Consider the following 24,370-nt stretch of genomic DNA (forward strand, 5'->3'; position numbering starts at 1 on the left):
AAGGCTCTCCCCCTGGGGGTCGCCAGCCGACATTGTCTGGCCGACGGCACCCTGAGGAGGCCCTCTCTGTGCGAGCGAACTGGCCGGTGGGAGGCTATTGGCGGCAGAAGGCAGTCTCGTAGATACCCCGGCCCTAAGCCATGGAGCGCTTTAAAGGTGGTCACCAACATCTTGAAGCACACCCGGAAGACCACAGGAAGCCAGTGCAGCTTGCGCAGGAGAGATGTCAGATGGGAGCGCCCCGTCACTCCCATAATCCCCCGTGCGGCCGCATTCTGGACCAACTGGAGCCTCCGGGTGCACCCCAAGGGGACCCCCATGTAGAGAGCATTGCAGTAGTCCAGACGGGAAGTGACGAGTGCCTGAGTGACCGTGCGTAGAGAGTCCCGATCTAGAAAGGGACGCAACTGGCGTATCAGGCGGACCCGATAAAAAGCCCCCCTGGCCATTTCTATCCAATTTATGGATTTCACATTTCAGAAGCACCAACTCTCAGAAGGAGAGCCAGGGAGAGATTTTTGGGAACTTGCCTGTTTAATAGAGAAGGTGACTGACCTATAACTTGGCTTTGCTTATTCTGCAGCGTGTTGTGACTCATTGATTGTGGTTGGATGTTTTCCTCTTTTTCTGAATTGGGGATATTTCCTATCTAGCCTGAATTGTTTCTAAGCAGACTTAAGTTCTGAAGGCTCCTTGTTTTGCAAATGAACTATTGCCTTTCAGCTAACGCGGACCACAATCATGGCTGGTTTTTCTGTTTAAAATGAGGAATCACCAGATCTTAACAGGGGCCATTTAAGGCCTTGATCCAACCTCTTCGGTAGTGCAGAAAAGATCATTTAAAAATAGCAATAAAGGAAGCCATACTTGGAAAAACCCTCTATGGTATCATATGAAAAGCTTTGTCAGACCATAAATTATTTGCAAACCTAGAATTATGTGAATGGCCTCTATAATCAGCCTTTGATGACTTTGTTTATAAATCTTTGCTGGTTGCTAACATTTTAAAATAATACTCAGCGGGGAGTAGTAGACTTTAATTAATATGTCTGCATTATTGCTCAGTTTAAAGTTTTTAACTGCATGTTACCAGTCTTCTCAACTCTTGAGCAAGATTTGGACTCCTTCCAGCTTTTGAGCCCCCAAGAGTAATAAAAATTAAACAGGCAACCTATAAAACACTGAGTGAGACATAATTTAAATATTTTTTAAACTACCCATATTTGGAGCTCTATTTGAATTCAGGGCAGAGACGAAATGGTTCTCTTGTTTCTGTTCCCCCCAATGTCCCCTATCCAAATTACAGTTTTCACTAGCTCCAGCCTAAGTGTTTTTACATAGGAAGGGATGGAAGGGATATTCATTTCTATCCAATTTAGTGTTCAAATGGAAACTCTGCCTGCCTGCCTATCTATCTATCTATCTATCTATCTATCTATCTATCTATCTATCTATCTATCTATCATCTATCTATCCACCTATCCATCTACCTATCTATCCATCCATCCATCCCTCTATCTATCTATCTATCTATCTATCTATCTATCTATCTATTCACCTATCTATCCATCCATCATCCATCCATCCACTTATCTATCTATCTATCTATCTATCTATCTATCTATCTATCTATCATCTATCTATCTACCTATCCATCTACCTATCTATCCATCCATCCATCCCTATATCTATCTATCTATCTATCTATCTATCTATCTATCTATCTATCTATCTATCTATCATCTATCTATCTATCTATCTATCTATCTATCTATCATCTATCTATCTACCTATCCATCTACCTATCTATCCATCCATCCATCCCTATATCTATCTATCTATCTATCTATCTATCTATCTATCTATCTATCTATCTATCTATCTATCCACCTATCCATCCATCCATCATCCATCATCCATCCATCCATCCATCCATCCACTTATCCATCCATCCATCCATCCATCCATCCATCCATCCATCCATCCATCCATCCATCCATCCATCCATCCATCCATCCATCCATCTATCTATCTATCTATCTATCTATCTATCTATCTATCTATCTATCTATCTATCTATCTATCTATCTTCTACCGAAAGAAAACATAAAGATTAAGGATGTATAGTTTTATTTTTAAAAAATCTTACTTTTGATGGCCATTTTAACCAGCAAGATCACTGAGAGAAGGCAGATATGCACAGAATTGTGACTCAAATTGTTGCCACTCTGCGTATGTCCATGAATAATCCTTGAAGCCTCACTCACAATTGTTGATTTTGGCTTTAGAAATCAATTTTAGAGAGTAGACAAATTCACAAATATAGAATCCATGAATAACAAGCATGTCCCTTCCTGTGATTTAATGAATATATCACAATCATAAATAAATCATAATCCCCCAGTAATTCAAGCAAACCATGTTACAGCTTAGTGCAGAGTCTTCACAAGTCTTACCAGCATCCTTTTTGTGGCCTGCAGTGACACTACATAGGGGATGGGGCAAAACCTGGGCCCTGGCCTGCATTTTTCAGCAGGGGTCCCCAATCCTCGGGCTGCGGACTGGTGCTGGGCTGCAGCCCATTCGAACCGGACCGCAGAAATGGTGGGTGAGGATGTGTAAAACCATTCCCTCTGCCCGCCGCCACTGTCACTGCCTCTGCTAGTCCGCTGAGCCGGAAAAATTGGAGACTGTTGTTTAAGAGCAGTGATGGCTAACCTTTTCTCGTTTTATGCCGAAAGTGCATGTTGTGTGCCCCTGCGCATGTGCACACAACCCCCCATGCTCCCCACGCCCCCATGTGCATTTGACCCCCCTATGCTCCCCCACCCCCTGTGCATGAGCATGCGATCCCCGTCCCCCATTTTGGGCCTAGTAGGCCTCCCTGCAGCCTCCTGGGCTCAAAAATGGGCCTTGGGGGGGCACGCCCCCTTGTGCCCCCCGCTCCCTGTGAATGCACGCGCTCCCACTACTCCCCCACACATGCATGTGTGATCCACTTGCATGCATGCGTGTCTCCCACATGTGCCCCCCGCATCCCGAAAATCAGCTGGCCGGTGTGTGCGCATGTGCAGTGGAGCTCAGATGGGCAACGAATCGGGATGTCAGCACTTCAAGCTGCATTTACTCTAGTGCTGACATAAGAAGGAGAAGGGAGACGTCTGGAAAGGGACCTTTGACTTTTCACCTACTTATTTTCCCTGGAGATAATATCCCCTAGGAGATGGGATGGGAGGGGGAAATTCCTTTGAGTTGGAGCAGTAGATTAGGGGTAGAATGACTTGGAAAATGGCCAATGAGTGCAGGGGAGTGGGGAACGGAAAGGGAGGGTTTTGGGTCTGGAAGTCAGTGTTGGCTTCTATGGAGTCAGATCTAGAATGTCGTGCTTAATAAATAGGAGTTTTTCTTCAAAGACTTAGTTTGAAATGCAATTTATTTGAGGTGACCTCGAAACCTGACACGGGTGCCCGCAGAAAGGGCTCTGCGTGCCAGCTGTGGCACGGTTGCCACAGGTTCGCCATCATGGTTTTAGAGAATGGGAGGTAAAAAGTCAAAATGGATGCCTGAATGCTTGTAGCTGCTGAAGGAAGCCATTTCTCACCATAACACTCTGGAAGTCCCTTCAGAAAGAGGATCTGGCCTCACCCTCTTCCCAACCAGGCCTTCAACATGCCACAGAAACTGTGGAAGTTACACATCCCTGGCTTAAAGCAATACGTGAACCACATCACTTTGTTCTATAAAACACAACAACTTCTCTCTCTCTGTATCTCTCTATGTCTCTCTCTCTCCCCCTCTCTCTGTATCTCTGCCCTGGCTGCTTCTCCATCCCTGCCGTCACCCTTACCTTCTCAGGCCAGGAGCGGAGTGACTGGGAGGGGAGGGTGAGGAGTGGGGCCAGCCAATGGTGGGATCATCTGACAGGGAGCCACAGTGGAGGGCCCAAAGAGCCGCATGCGGCTCCGGAGCCACAGGTTGCTGACCCCTGATCCAGATCATGGTTGTCTCAAAGATGCTTTTCAAAAGTCAACTGGACTTTCTTGTTGTTTTTTTTCCCTTGAAAATATTTCGCTTCTCCTCCAAGAAGCTTCTTCAAACCAAGAAAGTCCAATTATCTTTTGAAAAGCATCTTTGGAAAGATCACACCATTGGAATCTCCATCTTCAAGATCCAGTTTGATCTTGCACCTCCCACCTTCTACACACACACACAATTTTTTTTTGTCTTACCTTTTCAGGATTGTTCTCGACATCATTCTGTCTTCTGTTGCTTAACCTATGTCCAATTTCTTTTCCTTAGCCAACATTCATGCAATGCAGAGCATTCTAGAATTCTCTGAGACCAAGATTCACTGGGTTGATTCCAAATTTTGTCACAGTTAAGAAGGAATGAGCAAATTCAGCCCCATTGATTCCAATGGATCTTTTCCAAGAATGATAAAACCTGTACTAGTAACTTGTGCAAAGTACTAATTTAGTATTTTGGTTAGCTCCCTCCGAGCATCCTTATTTGCATTTGCATTGGAAGAAAGACATTCACATGGCTATTTAGGCAGGTGAATAGGGATTTCAGGACTATACATCTTTTTCTGGAATTCTAATTCTTATAAAATTCTAGAAACTTGAGAGATCGACTGTTTTGCTGCTTTTCCAAACTGTTGGTGCTTCATCTCCTTTTCTTCCTGCTTAGTCATAGCCAAGATCAAACTGAACTGAATGTTAAATTCAGTTCAGAATGTTTCTAGGAATATTTGAACAGTCATACATTATCAGGATGATGTTTGGGACAAATTGTGACCATTTTTTCCCCCCTATAAAAACCCAGGGAATTTATTTCAGCAGAAGGGAAAAAAGAGCTGTATCAATTTAAATCAGCGCTGTTGCTTGGAAAGTGTAACATAGCTGCGAAATAGCCATCACTCATTCTTTATCATTCCCACTTCTTACTATAAATCAGGGTTTCTCAGCAACTTAAATATATGTGGACTTCAACTCCCAGAATTCCCCAGCTACCAGGGGAATTCTGGGTGTTGCGATAAACATATATTAAATTTGCTAAGGTTGGGAAATACTGGTATAAAGTCTCAAGCATGTCCATCATTTCATGCTAAAGGCCTTGGTGGGAAACATCTACACAAGACATTTATGGAGATTCTCAGTCATCCGGGTCCCGGTTGTCCCGAAGGTGCTTTTTCAAGAGGCAACTAGACTTTCTGTTTTTTCTTTGAAGGCGTTTCACTTCTCATCCAAGAAGCTTCTTCAGCTCTGACTGGAATGGAAGGATTTATGGAATGGAGAGAGCTTTCTCTGTGGGCACACCCGCCCTCTGGAATCAACTCTGGAGTGCGCCCACAGAGCTTTCTCTGTGGGCGCACCTGCCCTCTGGAAAGAGCCTGGTGGCGCAGCAGACTAATAGCCTGTTATTATCATCCAGCTGCCTGCACTTACTGCTAGTTTGAATCTCCCCAGGCTCAAGGTTGACTCAGCCTTCCATCCTTTCTAAGGTAGGTAAATTGAGGACCCAGTTTGTGGGGGCAATAAATTGACTTTGTATAAATATACAAAAGTATGAAGGCTATTGCTTAACGCATTGTAAGCCACCCCGAGTCTCCGGAGAAGGGCGGCATATAAATTAAAAAAAAAAAAAACCTCCCTCTGGAGCTCCGGGTGGCCCCCGACCTTCGCTCTTTCCGCTGTGGGCTGAAAACTTGGCTATTTCACCTGGCCGCCTTGGACTGATGGGGGTTTTAATCTGGGTTTTAGTGAATTTCTTAATTTTAATTTAGACTTCTGTCTTAATGGTTTGTCTGTTCTGTTTTAATGGTTGTGAGCCGCCCTGAGTCCTGTGGAGATAGGGCGGCATACAAGTCCCAATAAATAAATAAATAAATAAATAAATAAATAAATAAATAAATAAATAAATAAATAAATAAATAAATTTATACTCCTGGCAGACAGCTGGTCATTTGCATTCTTTTAGCTAGATGTTAAGGTCACCTGGAGGTTTATCTGTATCATCAGGGTCACCTGATTGGTGAAAATGGGTGTGGAGCCTTCTTGGAACTGTAGAAAGGACTGTGTTGTAGATTGGAGATAGATGATGTTGTATCCCTCCCCCTCGGTTAAGAGAAGGCTGTTCAGTTTTGACCTAGATGGCCTTTTTGACCTCTCTTTCAAACCAGTGGTCCTCTCTGTCCATCTTTCAAATTTTGACATAGATGGCCTACATTTTGGACAGAGCAGAGTGAAACACAAATGGCATTTACATGGCTCAGAAAGCTGAGATGCCCTTTATTTCATGTAATAAAGCTATAGCATGAATGGAGAATTCTCATCATTTTGCAACAAACCTTCCCGACAGGTTCCTTCTTGATGGGTTGCTATCAAGCTGGCTGGGAATGCTGAAGTCCAAGCAGAACAGGGATGACGCAGAGCAGGTTGGTAAGTTAATACCACCTTATAATATCTTGGTAAGGCCACACAAGGAATACTGTATCCAGTTTTGGTCACCACGATATAAAAAAGATGTGGAGACTCTAGAAAGAGTGCAGAGAAGAGCAACAACAATAATTAGTGGACTGGAGACTAAAGCATATGAAGAAAAGTTGCGGGAACTGGGTATGTCTAATTGAATGAAAAGAAGGACTAGGGGTGTCTGTCTATGGAGATTCTCAATTATCCAGGTCATGGTTGGGTAGGAAGAAATATCCTTCTGGGTTAAGCTCCAAGTGGGGAAAAAGACACTGGAAACATGGAGACTGCTTGGAAAGATGGTTTAATGGTGGACAGGATCACATGGCTTGAGTTCCTGAACAGAAAAGAGCCGAGATATAGAGAGTCCCCGGGTTTTATGCTCTCTTTGGCTTTGAACTTCCTGGGGCCCAGAAAGAGTATCCTGATTGGCTTTCAGACTTCCAAGGGGTGGGGGTTTTAGCTAGCCTTGCTGGCTGATGTAATCTTCCCATGTGCCATGTGGTGAGTTTCTGCTGCTAGATGGGCCCCATTGTGTTGTAGATGATGGTCCTATTGTGTTGCAGATGATGGTCCATTGACAAAGATGGGAGGGAATTGAGTTTCTGCCTCTGGCCCATTAACAAAGTGTGGGGGGCAGGAAGGTAGGAGCTGCTTTGTCTTTAAAACATGCTTCTCCATTTCTCATACAGGGAAACATAATATTCTGCCTTTTTAATATTTCCTAAAATATTTCATTCTTCTAGGAAAGGGGTGGGTGCTAACTTCCTACAGTTGTCCCAAAGGTGCTTTTTCAAGAGGTGAAAAAGCTTTCTGGTTTTCCTTTGAAGGCATTTCACTTCTCATCTAAGAAGAAGAAGCTTCTTGAATCAGAAGTGAAACTTATTTAAAGAAAAATCAGAAAGTCCAGTTGCCTCTTGAAAAAGCACCTTTGGGATGACTAGGGTGACATGATGGCAGTGTTTCAATATCTCAGGGGCTGCCACAAAGAAGAGGGAGTCAACCTATTCTCCAAAGCACCTGAAGGCAGGACAAGAAGCAACGGATGGAAACTAATCGAGGAGAGAAGCAATCTAGAACTAAGGAGAAATTTCCTGAGAGAACAATTAATCAGTGGAATGACTTGCCTTCAGAAGATATGGGTGCTCCAACACTGGAAGTTTTTAAGAAGAGATAGGACAGCCATTTGTCTGAAATGGTATAGGGCAGGGGTCAGCAACCCACGGCTCTGGAGCCACATGTGGCTCTTTCATCCCTCTGCTGTGGCTCCCTGTTGCCAGTCGGCTCCACAATTGATAGGGCTTTCGATTAGGACAGATCGAGGAAAGAGGATGCCGCGCAGGAGGAGACTATGGTGGGGGAACCCGACTTCTGGTCGGCAAGGGAAAAAGGACACTGTGCTAGGAGGAGACTCTAGGGGGGTGGGGGGTGGGGGTGGGAACCAGATTTCCAGTTTGCAGAGGAAGAAGGATGCCGTGCTAGGAGGAGACTCTATGGTGGGGGAACCAGACTTCCCATCAGCTCCAGAATTGAATGGGGAGCTTCCGATTAGGACCTTTGTGGCTCTTTGACTGTTTAAGGTTGCCGACCCCTGGTATAGGGTTGGACTAGAAGATCTCTGGGGTCCCCTCCAACTCTGTTATTCTGTTATTCAGTTGGCACTTGGGCCTCCAACATCTTGCTTCTCCAACACCTTGCTCCCTATATGGCAGGGATATCCAATCCTGGCAACTTTAAGACTTGTGGACTTCAACTCCCAGAATTCCCCAGCCAGCCAGAATTCTGGGAGTTGAAGTTCACAAGTCTTAAAAGATGCCAACCTTGAACCTCTCTGCTGTATGAGAACAGGGGAGGGGGGGAACTCTTCCCATCGCCTGTTCTCATAAACTTTCTTCTATCCAGCAGCATCAGTGCCAGACATTATGGCTTCTCCTTTGCATCAGGATAATATACTACTGGGAATCAATGAGTCATTCACTTTTGCTGCCAGTTTATTGCATAACATTACAAAGGATCCTTACATGGGAAAGGGGAGAGGTTGAGTTTCCTCCAGGGAGCACGAACAGGTAATGGTAGAACTGGTGAGTAAGTAGTAGCATGGAGACACAGATCGCTGTTGCTACTATTCAAGATTAGGTAAACTACAACTTGGTTGTTCTTTGCTTTTTTCCCAATATTAAAACCACCAAAGAGCACAGAGAAGAGCAACAGAAATGATAACAGATCTGGAGGCTAAATCAGACTATGAATGCTTGGGGGAACTAGATATGTTTAGTCTAAGGACTAACAATCAACCGAATAGAGCTGAACGCGGCCTTGGAGGTTTTCTAGTCCAACTCCCTGCTCAAACAGGAGATCCTATACCAGTGATGGCTAACCTTTTTGCCATCGCATGCCAAAAGTGGGGCGAGCATGGGGGGTCGCGGGTGCAGGTGCCCACATCCATAATTCAATGCGCCCCGCCATCCTGCGATGCGCACGTGATCCCCCCCCACACTTCCCCCTGCTTTTGGAACATGATGGCCTGGTGGGCCGGTAGGCCCGTTTTCCCCCCTCCCCAGGCTCTAGAGGCTTTCTAGGAACCTGGGGAGGGCAAAAACACCCATCCCCATCCCCCCCGGAGGCCTTCCAGAAGCCAGAAACAGCCAGTTTCCCGACTTCCGGTGGGACCGGAAGGCCTGAAAATCAGTTGGCCGGTGCGCGCATGCGTGCTGGAGCTGAGCTATGGCAATACTCGTGTGCCCACCAATATGGCTCCACATGCCACCTATAGCACCCGTGCCATAGGTTCGCCATCATGGTCCTATACCATTTCAGACAAATGACTGTCCAGTCTCTTCTTAAAAACTTCCAGTGATGAAGCACCTACAACTTCTGGAGGCAAGCTGTTCCATTGGTTAATTGTCCTCACTGTTAGAAAGTCTCTCCTTAATTCCAGGTAGCTTCTCTCCTTGATTAGTTTCCATCCATTGTTTCTTGTCCTGCCTTCTGGTGCTTTGGAAAATAGGTCTTCTATCAGACCCCCTCTTCTTTGTGGCAGCCCCCCAAATTCTGGAATTCTTTGATCATGTCACCCCTAGTCCTTCTTTTCTCTAGAGTAACCATACCCTCTAGAACCATAACCGTTCTTTGTATGTTTTTGTGTCCAGGCCCTTTAATCATTTTAGTTGCTCTTCTTTGCACTTATACCAAAGTCTCAACATCTTTCTTGTAATGTGGTGGCGAAAACTGGATGCAGTATTGTTGGAAGAAATGTCCATCTGGGTTCAGTTCCAAGTGGGGAAAAAGACACGGGATTCATGGAAGTTGCTTGGAAAGAAGGTTTATTGATGAACAGGATCACATGGCTTGAGTTCCTGAGCAGAAAAAAAGGGCTAGATGCTGAGAGTGCCTTGGTTTTATGCCTTCTCGGGGCCCCACCCTAGAGCTTCCTGTTCCTGTGTAAGAAATGCTTTCTGATTGGTGGTCAGACTCCCAGGGGAGGGGGGCGGTCTTAGCTAACTTTGTAGGTTGTCTGTCTCCCAGGCTTGGTTGAGCCTTGCTAGCTGATGTAATCTTCCCAGGTGCCAGGTGTGGTAAGTTCTGTTGCTAGATGTATCCTTACGATTTATATTGATATTGTTTCCTGATTGCTTATTTGTACCCTATGACTATCATTAAGTGTTGTACCTTATGATTCTTGATGAACGTATCTTTTCTTTGATGTACACTGACAGCATACGCACCTTCCGCCGGGCCCTCAAGACGCTTTTATTCCAACAAGCCGGGCTGGCCTAATTTTTAAATTTTTTAATCGTTAACTCTTAATTTTTAAATGTCCAAAACGGGTAGTTTTATTTTAATTAGATATGGGCCAAATTATTTAATATTTTTTAAATTGTTTTTTAAATTTTATATCTGTATGTTTTATTCTGGCTGTACACCGCCCTAAGTCCTTCTGGGAGAAGGTGATATATAAATTAATTAATTAATTAAATAAATAAATAAATAAATAAATAAATAAATAAATAAATAAATAAATAAGACAAATTCCTTGTGTGTCCAATCATACTTGCCAATACATTCTATTCTATTCTATTCTATTCTATTCTATTCTATTCTATTCTATTCTATTCTATTCTATTCTATTCTATTCTATTCTATTCTATTCTATTCTATTCAGATGGGTAGAGGGCTAATCCTATCTTTGTTATGTAGAATGGACCGGCTCAGGCCTTAATGGCCCATTAACAAAGGTGGGGATGAGGGGTGGGGCTGAGTTTCTGCCTCCCTTTTAGGGGAAATATTCTCCCCTTTTAATATTTCCTAAAATATTTCATTTTTCTAGGAGAGTGGGTGCTAACTTCCTACAGTATTTCAAGTGTGACCTTACTAAGGATTTATAAAGTGATGCTAATACTTCATGTAATTTTGATTCAATACCTCTGTTTATACAACCAAGGATTGTATTTGGCTTTTCCTCCCATGCAATGGAAAGCTACTCTTGTGTCTAGACCCTTGCTGGATGGCAACTGACATTTGGTGGCTACTCTTAGAAACTTTTGATGGACCATTGTAGAGCTTTCATGTAATCCAGCACAAATCTTATCTTCTCAGATTCTCATTCCATATGAACATAGTCAAATAGGAATCTGCTTTCTACTGGGACCAGCCATTGGTCCATCTTGTTCAATACTGTAGGAAGAAATATCCTTCTGGGTTCAGCTCCAAGTGGGGAAAAAGACACTGGAAAGATGGAGACTACTTGGAAAGAGGGTTTAATGGTGGACAGGATCACATGGTTCGAGTTCCTGAACAGAAAAAGGGCCGAGATACAGCGAGTCCCCGGGTTTTATGCTCTCTCTGGCTTTGAACTTCCTGGGCTCCCGAAAGAGTATCCTGATTGGTTGTCAGACTCCCAGGGGGCGGGAGTCTTAGCTAGCCTTGCTGGCTGATGTAATCTTCCCAGGTGCCATGTGGTGAGTTTCTGTTGCTAGATGGGTCCCATTGTGTTGCAGATGATGGTCTATTGACAAAGATGGGAGGGAATTGAGTGTCTGCCTCTGGCCCATTAACACAGGGTGGGGGGCAGGAAGGTGGGAGCTGCTTTGTCTTTAAAACATGCTTCTCCATTTCTCATCCAGGGAAACATAATATTCTGCCTTTTTAATATTTCTCAAAATATTTCATTCTTCTAGGAAAGGGGTGGGTGCTAACTTCCTACAATACTCTCAGCTGCTTGGGTCCAGACAACATGCAAAACCATTGTTTATTTAACTATGGATTGTTGAATAAGCCACCATTGCCTAGATTCAGACAGTACAATGAAATATAAACTGCTTTATGTCTGGATTTAGACAACATCCAAAACCAAAATCATATTATGGCTTAATGTAAACCTAGCTGGTGATTGACAGTGCTGTCTGGTATTTCGTGGAGGAATGCAACGTTTTTCACCTGTTATTCTTTGGGGATGTCAAAAGAAGACCAAGCACTGAAGCATAAGCCAGAAGCAAGCAGGTGCACCTCAAGATAGCATGAGTTGTGCACAGATATTTGTGCAATAATGAATAAGCCACACGTCAGAAAAAAAATATATAGACTTGGCAATCAGCGTTTGTTAATTAACATTACATGGGAAGCATGTTTGCCTGTGAATAAATTTGCTTTTGTGTTAAGGTAAGGTTAATTAGTAAACAAATGTTCACTGGCTCATTTATATCTTGCTAATAATATTAAAGAACAAGGAACACTTAGCCAGCATTAACTGGCATTTTATACAGAGAAATTTAATTCTGGACACGGAAACAGTAAAAACTATCACTGCCACCAGAACATATATCAGAGAGTCAATAATACCCTTTGGAGGAAGCAAATGTTTGTTCACCATAGCAGAATAACAGAGTAACAGAGCTGGAAGGAACCTTGGAGGTCTTCTAGTCCAACCCTCTGCTCAAGCTTGAGACCCTATATCAGTAGGGAAATCCAATTTTTTTTTTACTACCGGTTCTGTGGGTGTGGCTTGATGGGCGTGGCAGGGGAAGGATACTGCAAATTCTCCATTCCCTCCCCACTCCTGGGAAAAGGATATTGCAAAATCTCCATTCCCACCCCACTCTGGAGCCAGCTAGAGGTGGTATTTGCCGGTTCTCCGAACTGCTCAAAATTTCCGCTACCGGTTCTCCAGAACCTGTCAGAACCTGCTGGATTTCACCGCTGCCCTATATAATTTGAGACAAATGGCTATCCAAGCTCTTCTTAAAGTGATGGAGCACTCACAAGTTCTGTAGGCAAGCCGTTCCATGGATTAATTGTTCTAATTGTTAGGAAATTTTTCCTTATTTCTAGCAGGTTCAATCTAAGCACCTGAGAACTATGGAAGTTGAAGTCCAACACTTCTGAAGGTCACCATTTGGACATCACTGTCCTATGATGACAGAAATGAAAACCCAGCTTGCCGTGTGTGTGTGTGTGTGTGTGTGTGTGTGTGTGTGTGTGTGACAATATTTTTAGGATTTTGAATTATTTTTAGAATTAGGGGTTTTAAGAAGCCAGTGGGTATCATAAGCCTTGTGTAAAATAGCCATTTATCTCTTAAAACATCTGCAACGCTTCCCTAAAATTAAGGCTTCCTACTGGACAGCAAAAATCGGCACAACTACTAGTTACACTTTACAGGAGTTAATGTTTTCTGTGTCTCTTTGCTTCCCTCTAGTGCAGCATTTTTCAACTATGGCAACTTGAAGAAGTGTGGACTTCAATTCCCAGAATGCTGGTTGGGGGATTCTGGGAGTTGAAGTCCACACTTCTTCAAGATGTCAAGAAACTACACTGGACATTCAAAACAGAGAAGAGTTTTGAGCTCGGTGTTATGAGGCAATTCTCTCGTTCAATTCCAAACCGATATTAATTTTATAATTACAACTGATTTTATGATTACAATGATTCCTACAATAGGATTCTTGATCAATTTTTGCCATCATAGGAAATACCGTATTTTTCAGACTGTAAGACACTCCGGACTATAAAACGCACCTAACTTTTAGGGAGGAAAACAAGGGGAAAAAAAAATCTGCCTCTGCCTCCCAGCATCCATCTAGGTCAGCCATTTTCTTCATCTGGTCTGTTTGCTGTGGCCCATTTGCCACCACAGCCTGTTCACCGCTGCTGTCCGTTTGCTGTTGTCCGTTCGGTGTGGCTCATTCGCCGTGGCCCATTCGCTGTGGCCTGTTCACCGTGGTCTGTTTGCCACCGCCCATTCGTCGCTGCCCATTCAGCGCAGTCAGTTCGCCACCGCCTCGACAGCCTGTTCTAGAACAGCTTGTCAATGCCACACCAACCCCTTCCCCTCACTACAATATTTGGAGTATAAGACGCACAGACATTTCCACCCACTTTTTTTGGGGGGGGAGTGCGTCTTATACTCCGAAAAATACGGTAGATCATTTGATATCTCAGACACTTCAAGGAATCAGGGGATTGAATGATGAAGGTGAAATAAAATGTTCACAGAAGGAAAATTAAAATCAAATCACTTTGTGGCTTAAGAGTTCCTAACTGATATTAGAAAGCTAAGCACAGTTGGGGATGATTAATATATAGATGGGTGGCTACCAGGAATAATAATTTAAAGAATCCCAGAAAAAGACAGTGGCAAACTGCTTACATACTACTGCCAAGAAAAACACATTGTCTTGGCCTTCTACTCACTAAAAGCTGAATTTGTATCCAAAGAGACTCCCCTTTTTTTCTTCTTTTTTTTAAATGGACCTAAATTTGAAATTCAGCTTCTAACATTTTTGTTTTCTCATCCAGGAACCGATTTGGGGCAAATTATTAGAAAAGTTTCTAAAGGTTATTCCTAAATTCAGTTATCATGGACTGTCCCAAATTATTTAGCGCATGGAACACAATGTGCATTACGGGTAGTCCTTGACTTAGGAACACAATGAATGGAGCCCAAAATTTCTGTTGCTGTGCAAGACTGTTGTTAAGTGAGTTTTGTCCCATTTTGCGACCTTTCTTGCCACAGTTGTTAAGCGAATTACTGCAGTTGTTAAGTTAGTAACATGGTTCTTAAGTGAGTCTGGTTTCCCCATTGACTTTGCTTGTTAGAAGGTCACAAAAGGGGATTAGAGTCTTGCCTGAGTCTTCAGAGAGGAGCGGCATATAAATTAAATAATTAAATTAAATTAAATTAAATTAAATTAAATTAAATTAAATTAAATTAAATTAAATTAAATTAAATTACATTACATTACATTACATTACATTACATTACATGACCCCAGGGCACTGCAAATATCATAAATAAGAACCAGTTGCCAAGCATCCGAATTTTGATAACGTAACCCTGGGGATGCTGCAATGGTCATAAGTGTGAAAAACGGTGATGTCACTTTTTTTCAGTGCCGTTATAACTTTGAACAGTCGGTAAATGAATGGTAAGTCAAGAACTCCTTGTACTGATTTTGTTGGGAAACAAATGCTGATATTAACAACAATATTATATCCAAATGCTTGGAAGCAAATTAGTTTACATGAGTTATTAAGCAGCCTCGGATCCTGGATCCATTTTAATGACTGCTGTGTTTTATTTTTGTTTTACTTAACCCAAAATGAGAAATTAATATCGTCTGGGAATATCTGTGGCTGGATTTTACCGATGTAGTAAAAAGAATGGGGAAAAAAAAAGATATGAACTGTTCCTTCCCTCTAGTGGCTGCTTCATATAACGAAACAGCCGTCTGTGGATTTAATTAAACTCCAACAACTCCCTCTGTGTTCCCTGTGTATCAAAAGTTAATAGACAAATCATAGTGGGAAGTGACTGGTTGTAAAATGAAATGTTCCACAAATAATTAGCAAGAACACATTTCCAGTTCTGTACAGAACATTGATTTCTGTGCGATGGATTTGCTGAACATAAACTGTGTTAAGCAGCAGCCTTAAACTATAGGCATATCATATCTTGGTTTCTGATCCAATGTATTTATAATTACAATTATAAACATAATTTGTAAGGAGTACAGTGGGCTGCCTATTCACCAGGGCATTACTTGAAATGCGAGAATGCCATCATTATTACAATAGAGGTAGTTCTCGGCATAAAACCATTCATTTTATGGCCATTTGAAGTTATGACCATGCAGAAAAAAGTGACTCGCACTTATGACTATTGTAGTGTCCTTACTGTCATGTGATCGAAATCCAGGCACTTGGCAACTGGCATGTATTTAAAGATCACTTAAGCTGCCAAACATACCCAATACTTTTTCCTTCTCCTATTTTTAATCAATCAATCAAATAGAGCTGGAAGGGACTTTTGAGGTCTTCTAGTCCAACCCCCTGCTCAAGCAGGACACCCTATACCATTTCAGACAAATGGCTGTCCAGTCTCTTCTTAAAAACCTCCAGTGATGAAGCACCTACAACTTCTGGAGGCAAGTTGTTCCACTGGTTAATTGTTCTCCCTGTTAGGAAGTCTCTCCTTAGTTCTATGTTGCTTCTCTCCTTGATTAGTTTCCTTCCATTGCTTCTTGTCCTGCCTACAGGTGCTTTGGTAAACAAGTTGACCAGTGGTGAAATCTAAAATTTGTTACTACCAGTTCTGTGGGCGTGGCTTGGTGGTGGGGGTAATGTGACTGGGTGGATGTGGCCAATTTTTTTTTTTTACTTTTAAAACCATTTTTTCTACAGTCTCTTCAGCGAAGAGGTTGTAAAAAAATGCTTTCAAAAGACTCTGACGATCCCAGCTGAGTTGCCTGATCGGCAGAGGCTTTTTTTTCTTTTAAATGCCTCTGACGATCCAAGCTGAGTTGCCTGATCAGCAGAGGCTTTTTTTCTCTTAAAAGCCTTTGACGATCCTAGCTGAGCCGCGTGATCATCAGAGGTTTTTTTTTTTTTTTACTTTTAAAAGCATTTTTTCGGCCGAAGAGGTTATAGAAAAAAATCATTTTAAAAGTAAAAAAAAAGCCTCTGATGATTGTGCGGTTCAGCTGGGCAGGGGGGAGGGGGGGCAGGGATTTTTGCTACCAGTTCTCCGAACCACCTGCCTCCATTGCTACTGATCAGGCGATCTGGTCTGAACCGGGAGCATTTTACTCCTGAAGTTGACCCCTTCTTCTTTGTGGCAACCTTACAAAAAGGAGGGTTAAAACCTCTTACAAAAACCTTACAAAAAGGAGGATTAAAAACAACAACCCTGTGAGATGGGTGGACTGAGAGGGAATAACTTACCCAAAGTCTTCCATCTGGCTTTCATGCCTAAGGTAGGACTACGACACCCAGTCTCCGGGTGATTGGCGAAAAGTCATCCAGCCAGTTTTCATGCCTAAGGCAGGACTAGAACTCACAATCTCCTGGTGACTATTCAGAGACACCTAGCTGGCTTTTATGCCTAAAGTGCAATAGTGAAATGCAGCCGGTTCTATTCGGCTTGGGCGAACCAGTAGCGCTGACAGCAGGAGGCTCCACCCACCCACCTGGACATCATCACGTCCCGTTTTTGATGCTCTGTGCATATGCAGAAGGTCCTGTGCATGCACAGAGGTGTCGCTCACTCACACACTCCCATTTGTGAACCGGTAGCGAAGGTAAGTGGATTTCGCCACCAGCGGCGCTTCCTTCCAGTCTTCGACCAAAGCCCCGCACCAGCAGGCTGAAGCAGACCCAGAATCAGAATTTCTGCCCCACTCCGACCCACACAAAAAGACTCCGAAGGGGGAGACTCTCTGCAGCAACACAAACTTTCACTGCACGTATCCGGCCCAAGGGTTGTGGTTTGAGGACCCCTGATTTAGTGCAATATAAAAAATGCAAATAAGTTTTCTACAGACCACCAAAATTTTATCACGGACCACCAGTGGTCCACAGACCACCAGTTGGTGTTCTGGAGAGCCACTTGGAGCTCTACAAACCACTAAATTCTGACAGAAGAGAATATTTGTAGCTAGGGTTGCACTGTGGGGTCCTTGTTGCTCTCTAAGGTAGGTTGTTTTCTTGTAGACATTTCACCATTATTCAAGGTGTTGGTTACCACCTTTAAAGCGCTCCATGGCATAGGACCCGGGTACCTTCGAGACCGTCTTCTGCCACCAATAGCCTCCCACCGACCAGTCCGCTCCCACAGAGAGGGTCTCCTCAGGGTGCCATCAGCCAAGTTATGTCGGCTGGCGACACCCAGGGGAAGGGCCTTCTCTGTGGGAGCCCCAGCCCTGTGGAATGAACTGCCCCCGGAAATACGTAAGATCTCCGACCTCCGGGTGTTTCGTTGCACATTGAAGACCCTGTTGTTCCGCCAGGCTGGGCTATCAACATAATAATTTTAAATTGGGGTATTTTAAATTTTTGGGGTTTTAAATCGACCAAATCTATTTAATTATTTTAATTTTTAATCATTGTTGTGTCTTGTGTTTTTAAATTGGCTGTACACCGCCCTGAGTCCTTCGGGAGAAGGGCGGTATAGAAATAAAATTATTATTATAATATTATTATTATTATGTCTACAAAATGGCTTGGCCGATAGCTCCTCAGGGTGCCATCGGCCAAGTTATGTCGGCTGGCGACACCCAGGGGGAGAGCCTTCTCTGTGGGAGCCCCTGCCCTGTGGAACGAACTGCCCCCAGAAATACGTAAGATCTCCGACCTCCGTGTATTTCGCTGTGCCCTCAAGACCCTGCTGTTCCGCCAGGCCGGGCTATCAATGTAAATGATTTTAAATTGGGTGTTTTAAATTTTTGGGTTTTAATTTGGGCCGAAATTATTTAATAATTTTAATTATTTTTAATTGATGTCTGTATATTTTTTGTGTTTTTAATAGGATGTACACCGCCCTGAGTCCTTCGGGAGAAGGGCGGTATAGAAATAAAATAATAATAATAATGTCAGGTTTCGGTGCTATCTTGAATAAACTTCATTCTCAAGCGCAAGCTGTCTAATGAAACATTTTATTTTTAAGCATAGCAGAATCCGACATTTCTGACTCAAATTTGCAGCCAAACTGGCCCCTCCTTCCAACCCCCTCCTCTTCCGCTCTCCAGCCCCCACGTCCCATTGGCCATCATACAGATCCATCTCTACATCCCGGCACGTTCTTTTCACAGGAATGCAGCCCCCACCCTCGTCTCCCAGGAAACCCTATCTGTATATACAAAACTAGGTAAAAGTTCATCTCAGCAATAAATCAAGCTTCCGCTCTTTCTGCTTCAACTTGTTATGTCAGCGCTGGAAGAAAGCCTAATTTGGAACGCTGACATCCGGCCTCTCTCCCTTCACTTCTGCAACATCACCTATCCCATAGGGAAAACACAACAAGATTAGTCTCATCAGCCCCTCCCTGGCTGTGCACCCCCCCCTCCCGGCTTTCCCGGGTGGTCTGCATGGAATTTTGCTATAAGGCGATCAGCTTGGATGTTTGCGCTCTTCACCCAGGAAGCCTCTGACAATGGGTAACCCTTCCATTTAATTAAGTACTGAAGGCGCCCCCTGTGCCATCTTGAATCAAGAATCTGCTGCACTTCGTAGTGCGTTTGGCCCCCAACAACCAGGGGCCCAGGAGGTTCACGTGGCGTTGGCCTTAAAGTAGACCCCACTACAGGTTTTAGAAGGCTACTGTGAAAAACGGGGTGAATTTTCCCCAAAAGCCGTGGCAACTGCAATTGCACTGTAACGGGGTTGATTATTTTTATTATAGGAAATGGTCCTATAAATTTTGGGCCCAATTTCCTGCTCGGGAGTCTAAGTCTCAAGTACTTGGTGGAGAGGTAAACTTTCTCTCCTAGCTGAAATGGTCTTTGGGGAGTTCGGTGCTTGTCTGCTTGGTCCTTATAAGATTGAGCTGCCTTTGCCAGCGCCCTCTTAACATTTTCCCACGTTTGTCTCAACATTGCCATCCAGTCGGTCAAACTGACTGAGGAAGGGGGCTCCCTCGGGTATTCTGGCATGGGAACAAAATCCATGCCACTCACTATTTTGAACGGGGTTAGCCCCGTGCTGCTGTGGACAGCATTATTATATGCAACCTCCGCAAAAGATAGGAGGTCTGCCCAATTGGACTGCTGGTAGTCGACGTAGCATCTTAAATACTGTTCTATCATAGCGTTCAGTCTTTCTGCCCCCCCATTGGTGCTCGGGTGAAATGCTGAGCTGAGCCCTTGGGATGAACCTATGGACCGTAGAAACTCCCTCCAGAACTTTGCTGTGAACTGGACCCCTCTGTCGGAAATGATTCTCCTGGGGACTCCATGTAGGCGGTAAATGTGTTTCAGGAACAGTTTGGATAACTGACGGGCTGAAGGCAGTCCACTACAAGGAATGAAGTGTGCCTGTTTGGAGAATAAGTCTATTACAGTCCAGATCACTATATTTCCACTGCTCCTCGGTAGGTCTACTATAAAGTCCATTGCAATCTCCTCCCATGGTCTTGTTGGCTTGGCTACTGGTTGCAACAATCCAGGCGGGCACCCTGGCCTTGTCTTCATCGTGGCACAAATGGTGCAGCTTTTTACATAACTGTCTACGTCCTTTCTCATATGTGGCCACCAGAACTGCCTCCGTACTAGGTGCAGAGTCTTTAGGAACCCGAAGTGTCCTGCTGGTTTAACATCGTGGCTCCTCTTGAGAATCAGGATGCGTAAACTCTGTGGGACATAGAGCTTTGTCCCCCTCCATGCTAGTTCATCTCTTTTTGTCAAGAGATGTTGATTGTCCCGATACCAGGGGTCTGTCAGTGTTTCATTTTTTAATTTTGCAGTTAAGTCACTTGCAAGTTGGCCTTGCTGGTCACGTCGTTGCCGTCTGGTGATCACTTGGGCCGCAGCTTGGGTGGAGGGGATGATGGCATTCACTACCTGCTCCCGCTCACTGTTGTATTGGGGCATCCGGGAGAGGGCATCAGCCAGGAAATTTCTCCCACCTGGGATGTGCTTAAGCTCGAAATTGAAACGATTGAAGTATTGTGCCCACCGCACTTGCCTGGGCGACAGTTTTCGTGGGGTTTTTAGGGCCTCTAGGTTTTTATGATCAGTCCAGACTTCAAATGGTTTCTGGCCTCCCTCTAGAAGGTGCCACCAGGTCAACAAGGCCCACCTTACTGCAAACGCTTCCTTCTCCCATGCCGCCCATCGCCTCTCCGTATCAGTGAGTTTGCGGGAGGTGTAGGCGCAGGGTTGTAGATCCCCTTGGTTGTTCTTTTGGAGTAACACGGCTCCTACTGCCACATCACTTGCGTCTGCTTGGATGACAAAAGGCTGTTCTGGATCCGGGTGTTTTAAGACAGGTTCTTTCGCGAACAGTCCTTTTAGCGTCTCAAATGCCTGTTGGCAGGTCAGGTCCCACTGTAGGGGTTGTCCCGGGCGAGGTTTCATCGCTGGGCTTCCTGTCTTTAGGAGGTCTGTCAAAGGTTTGGCAATTTTCGCAAACGAGGGGATGAATTGTCTGTAGAAATTCGCAAAACCTAGAAAACTTTGCAGTTGTCTGCGGGTGCAAGGGGGCTGCCATTGTAGAACTGATTGGACCTTGGCTGGGTCCATCTCTATCCCCTCATTTGATACTCGGTAGCCCAGGTAGTCTAGCCGTGATTGGTGGAAATCGCATTTTGGCAGTTTGACATATAGGTTTGCCCATAGCAGTTTTTCCAGTACTTGGCGGACGAGGGGTATATGTTCGTCTATGGTCTCCGTGTAGATAAGAATATCGTCCAGGTAGACGAGGACCCCTTTGTAAAGGTGTTCATGTAAGACTTCGTTTATTAACTGCATGAACACTGCCGGGGCTCCTTGCAATCCAAAAGGCATTACTTTAAACTGGAAACTACCCAGGGGGCAGTTGAATGCTGTTTTCCATTCATCTCCTGCCCGTATGCGTACTCGGTAATAAGCTTCTCGAAGGTCTAGTTTGGTGAAAACCTTCCCTTTAGCTAGGTGGGCTAACATGTCTTTCATGAGGGGGAGGGGGTACAAGTTGTGTACGCAAACAGCATTGATACTTCGAAAGTCGACCACCAGTCTCATGGAGCCGTCCTTTTTCTCTTTAAACATGACCGGCGCCGCTACCCTTGGTTTCACTGGCTCAATAAATCCCCTTTGTAAATTTTTGTCTATGTAGTCTCGCATTTCCTGCATTTCTCGGGGCGTCATAGCATACATTTTAGGTTTGGGTAGTTTCGCTCCTGGGATAATCTCGATGGCACAATCGGTCTCGCGGTGGGGGGGCAGAATGTCACACTCGGCCTCGCTGAATACCCCAGCAAGGTCTTGGTAGTCCCTTGGGATCTGGTTTGCGTTACAAGTGGTGGTGGGTGTGGCTGCCAATTGTTTTGCTGCACCTTCTGGGAGGGGCCCTTGTGTTGGTGGTGTTTTCTTCTGTAGTGGAGGGCTGCTTTGGGGTTTCAGCATGGGAGGGAATTCTTCTGGTCGGGGCGGCAGGGGTTGGGGCCCCTTTGCTATTCTCAGCCTGCGGGTTCCCTCTTGCCACCAAATGATTGGGCCCCATTTGTCGAGCCATGAGAGTCCCAATATGACTGGTTCTGTCATCTTGGGGGCTATTATGAAGCGGATCGTCTCCCAGTGATCTGCGAGTTCTAGTCTCACGGGTTCAGTCAAATGTGTGGCATACGTTCCTCCCACTAGGGACCCATCAACTTGCTCGAAGCGAATTGGTTGTTTGAGCTGTTTAGCTCGGATTCCCAATTTTAGAACTGTGGGTAGGTTGATTAGGCACCGTGTGCTACCCGAGTCTATTAGGGCTTGGAAAGTCTCTTGGGCCCCTGTTTTGGGGGCTGTTAGGCGTATGGGGAAAAGAAAAGGGTGGACGGGTCCACTCACCATCGGGTCATCCTCGCCTTCGTCTTCCGTGTCATAGGGTTCGGGGAACTGATCTCTCTCGTCTGGGATTCCTCTGGTTTCGGTCAGATGAGCGAAAAACTGAGGGATTTGGGGAGCTTCCTGCAGTACGTGGGTGATGCGCTTGGGCCCTCGTTCCGGCCGTGCTTTGGGTGGTGGATCGGGTCCCGGTCTAGGCGTTCCACATCTTGCTGCTATGTGGCTGCTTCCCCCACATCTGTAGCATTTCAGTGGGCTCCGTGGGGCAGTTGGTCTGTAGGAGGGCTGTGATGTTGGGGTTTCTCGTCTATTGAGTGGCCCCTGGACTGGTTGGCCTCTCTCCTTTCCCTCTGGTGGTTTTGACGTGTCACTCGCCCGCAGCCCTCTGTCGACTTTTATCGCTACCCGGAACCATTCAGCGAGTCGGTTTGGGATGTCACGATAGGCAGTCACTTGGGAAATTCTTTTATCTAGGCTTGTTCTAAAAAAATACACCAGCAATCGCTCTGGTAGGGGAGGCAGTGTCCCAATGACTCTCCTGAATTCACGGATATGCTCTCTGATAGGCTTCCCCCTCTGCATTAGGTTTCTGAGCTCGTCTTCCACATAGGGGTCCTCCTCCTCCTCCTCATAACGGGCTCTCAATAGTTGCAAGAACCCATCCGCATTTTGTAGCTGGGGGGCCCTGTATTTGTAGAGTGATGCTGACCACCTCTTTGCTTCTCCCTCCAGCCCTTCCGAGATAGCATTCACTAGGGCTCTGGGGAAAGGGTAGAGGTGTCCGAAGCGCTCTATGTATATCTCAGCTGAATCGAGGAATTGGGCGAGGTTGTCTGGGTCACCATCGAATTTCCCTCTGAACTGGGGTGGTTCCTCCCTCTCTGCCCTCTCCTCTCTGTGCTGAGCTCTGGAGGGCCAGCCTTGGTGTTGGTAGTCCTCTGCCTCATCTCTCATCGTGGGGTGGGGAGGTGCTGCCTTGTCTGGGCTTCGCTACCATTCCCATCCCCAGCTCGCCCTTCCCAATTCACTTAGGGGTTTTTCTTTATCTTTTACCTTTGTATTTTCCAAGTTGGCTGGAATCACGACCGCTTCTGCTCCTCCCGTTTCTTGAAGCAGGCTTTCCTCCGAGAGCTTGGCTTCAGCCATAGTCCGTCCGACCAGATGTCTGGGAGGGAACGGGATGATTTAAACTCAGCCAGCCTGGATTTGGAGGAGAGTTTGGCTGTCTGTCAGGTTTCGGTGCTATCTTGAATAAACTTCATTCTCAAGCGCAAGCTGTCTAATGAAACATTTTATTTTTAAGCATAGCAGAATCCGACATTTCTGACTCAAATTTGCAGCCAAACTGGCCCCTCCTTCCAACCCCCTCCTCTTCCGCTCTCCAGCCCCCACGTCCCATTGGCCATCATACAGATCCATCTCTACATCCCGGCACGTTCTTTTCACAGGAATGCAGCCCCCACCCTCGTCTCCCAGGAAACCCTATCTGTATATACAAAACTAGGTAAAAGTTCATCTCAGCAATAAATCAAGCTTCCGCTCTTTCTGCTTCAACTTGTTATGTCAGCGCTGGAAGAAAGCCTAATTTGGAACGCTGACATATAATAATAATAATAATAATAATAATAATAATAATAATAATAATAATAATAATAATAATAATAATCCAACTAGGTAACACTTAGTTGGGTATTAAAACATCTGCAAGAAAGGAACCAAGCTCAGAGAGTACCAAAGACCTCACGAACTTCCCTTAGGCTCTTTCTCCACGTGGCACAGATTTCTTCCATTTTCTGAGGGAAAGCACCGCTCATTTGCTGGAACACGATTTTACCTATTTGATTTGTTTGGTATCGAACAGAATGTGACTCCCTCATTTTTGTTTCTGTTTTTTTTGCAACTCACAGATTTGAGAAATGATTTACCAATTAGGCAAGACCCTGAATAGCAACAAATAATAAGTTGATATTTTTCAATATCTGTGTTCCTTCTCAAAAGGCATAGTTTTTTTATGTCAAACCTGGCAACAGTTTTTGCATTTCACATTTTTTTTTCTTTTTATCTGCAGCAGGAAAGTGTTTGACTGCAGTTCTGTAGCTG

At 44.7% G+C, this 24,370-nt stretch overlaps 1 long non-coding RNA gene across 1 annotated transcript; it reads right to left on the reverse strand.

The window, feature by feature from the left end:
* Nucleotides 1-18,381: 18,381 nt before the first annotated feature.
* On the reverse strand, nucleotides 18,382-23,863 carry LOC148115033 (uncharacterized). Its single transcript, XR_015732052.1, has 2 exons — nucleotides 23,324-23,863; nucleotides 18,382-18,739 (listed from the first exon to the last, which is right to left on the reverse strand). It is a non-coding gene; the product is annotated as an uncharacterized LOC148115033 (long non-coding RNA).
* Between the last annotated feature and the right edge of the window lie 507 nt (nucleotides 23,864-24,370).

The sequence above is a fragment of the Pantherophis guttatus genome, chromosome 2 (genome assembly GCF_059756535.1).
Source record: "Pantherophis guttatus breed Tessera chromosome 2, ASM5975653v1, whole genome shotgun sequence".
NCBI classification, from domain to species: domain Eukaryota; kingdom Metazoa; phylum Chordata; class Lepidosauria; order Squamata; family Colubridae; genus Pantherophis; species Pantherophis guttatus.